Below are 2,016 nucleotides of genomic sequence, written 5' to 3'. Positions count from 1 at the left end.
GGCTGTTTCCTGGTTTTTTCTGCACTCAGAGGAAGCTTTCTTGAATTTGAGTGCCCTCTTGGCATTCCAGCCTCTCCTTGGAATCCAATCCCCGCCATTGCTCCGTGGGCTGAGCACCCTCCAAGTGTTTGTGTCCATGGCTTTTGTCCTGCTCCCGGCTGCTCCCTGGCTCTGGGGTCAGCCAGGATGCCAGAGGAGGATTCTGCAGGGGAGAGGAATAGCAGAAATCCTTTAGAATTTAGGAATTAGGAAGAAATCCTTCCCTGTGAGGGTGGAGAGGCCCTGGGTGCGCCGAGAAGCTGTGGCTGCCCCTGGATCCCTGGAAGTGTCCAAGGCCAGGCTGGATGGGGCTTGGAGCGACCTGGGATAGTGGGAGGTGTCCCTGCCCATGGCAGGGGGTGGAATTGTTGGGATTTAAGGTCTCTTCCCACCCAAACCATGCCATGAGTCCATGGTAGGTATTAAACCAGTTGAGAAGATTTAGAAAATCTGAATGACTTTATCCATAGAAGGAAAAACCTCCTCTGGAATTCCACCCCCTGCCATGGGCAGGGACACCTTCCGCTATCCCAGGTCGCTCCAAGCCCCATCCAGCCTGGCCTTGGACACTTCCAGGGATGAGGAGGATACCAGAGAGGACCCTTTGGATCCTGAGTGGAGCTGGGATCCCCAGCTGAGGGAAGGGGTGTTTATTTTGGGGGTCTCTTTGTCCCACAGCTGTTGGGACACCCCATCCTGCTCTGAATCCACTGCTTTGGGTGGTTTTCACTTGGTTTTTGTTGGGATACTGCAGATTTTGGCACCAAATGTCCTGGTCGTCCCCAGAACTGCCAGGTCCGGGGGGAAGGAGAAGGAGCTCATCCTCTTTGTAGCTTTTTGGAGAATTTTGGGTGGATTTTGTGTGTACGAAGTTTCCTTTAAACCATCATGGAGAGGGGAAGCAGCTGGAGCTCCGGTGACCAGCAGGTACCTGGGGTGGCTCCGGTTGAGCTCCTGGTGGTCCCAGTGAGAAAATCCCAGTCTCCAGCTGGGTTTTGTGTTGTCTATCCCAGTTGTGCATTGTTAAATCTCCTTCCCCTGAATGCCAGTGATGGCCACCAGCTTCATTCCGTGGGACGTTGTGGCCTTCCTCTTCCTGGATGTGCCATGCTCAGTGACACATCTGGTTTTTTGGGGGCATATCCATGGTTTTGTCACTCTTCTCCCGGTTCCTGAAGCCAGATTCCAGCTCAGGTGCAGGTGTTGGGTCACTTTTCCATCCTGGAGGAGGCTCATCGGGCTCCTCCAGAGGGGCAGCTCCAATCTCTGCTCCCTGTGACCCAAGGGAACAGCTGGAGCTGTGTCAGGGAAGGTTTAGATGGATAAATCAGGAAAAGGTTCCTCATCCAGAGGGTGCTGGGGCACTGGAACAGCTCCCCAGGGAGTGGGCACATTCCCAAGGCTGCCAGAGCTCCAGGAGTGTTCCAACTACGCTCTCAGGGACAGGGTGGGATTGTTGGGATTGTCCTTGTGCAGGGAAGGAGTTGGATCCGTGATCCTGTGGGTCCCTTCCAGCTCGGGATATTCTGTGGTTGGGGGGTGGTTCCATGTGTTGGGGTCCTGCGCTGGGACTGGACAGTGGCCGGTCCTGGTGGCTCCCAGATCCCCTCGTTAGCCTGATTAGCCCCGGGAACAGCGCCCAGAAGAGGGGTGAGGGCGTTAATTTGGGATCCGTCAGCTCAGCCAGGAACAATGGGACACAATGGGACACAATGTCACCTGTCACAGCCAGGCGCAGGGCAATTAATGATCATTAAAGCCGCCCATAATTAACCCCTTGGACTCCATCCACCCACACGTGCTGCTCACCTGTACCTGGAGAGTTGGGACAAACCCTGCTCTAGGGCAGGGCTGTTTTTCCTCAAAATTTCTCCATGAAGGGAAGAGCAAGCGGGACAAGCCTTGTCTGGCGTCACGGCGGGCACAATTTGGGGTGTCCCTGCCCAGTGCCCACCGCAGGGCGAGCGGGAGGAGGCC

General features: G+C 55.6%; 1 protein-coding gene and 1 long non-coding RNA gene across 2 annotated transcripts in view; one reads left to right on the top strand and one right to left on the bottom strand.

Annotated features, from left to right (window-relative positions):
• The window catches only part of DCTN1 (dynactin subunit 1), a 51,114-nt gene that overhangs the window by 1,676 nt on the left and 47,422 nt on the right, over positions 1–2,016 (top strand).
• LOC108448666 overlaps positions 1–2,016 on the bottom strand; it is a 7,425-nt gene that overhangs the window by 1,261 nt on the left and 4,148 nt on the right. Inside the window, exon 2 of the long non-coding RNA XR_001864630.1 lies at positions 1–202. This exon is cut by the window's left edge and continues 1,261 nt beyond it. This is a non-coding gene — a long non-coding RNA (uncharacterized LOC108448666). The remainder of the gene's footprint in view (positions 203–2,016) is intronic.

The sequence above is a fragment of the Corvus brachyrhynchos genome, unplaced genomic scaffold, assembly GCF_000691975.1.
Source record: "Corvus brachyrhynchos isolate BGI_N302 unplaced genomic scaffold, ASM69197v1 scaffold166, whole genome shotgun sequence".
NCBI classification, from domain to species: Eukaryota; Metazoa; Chordata; class Aves; order Passeriformes; family Corvidae; genus Corvus; species Corvus brachyrhynchos.
This window is presented reverse-complemented; position numbering and strand designations above follow the sequence as displayed.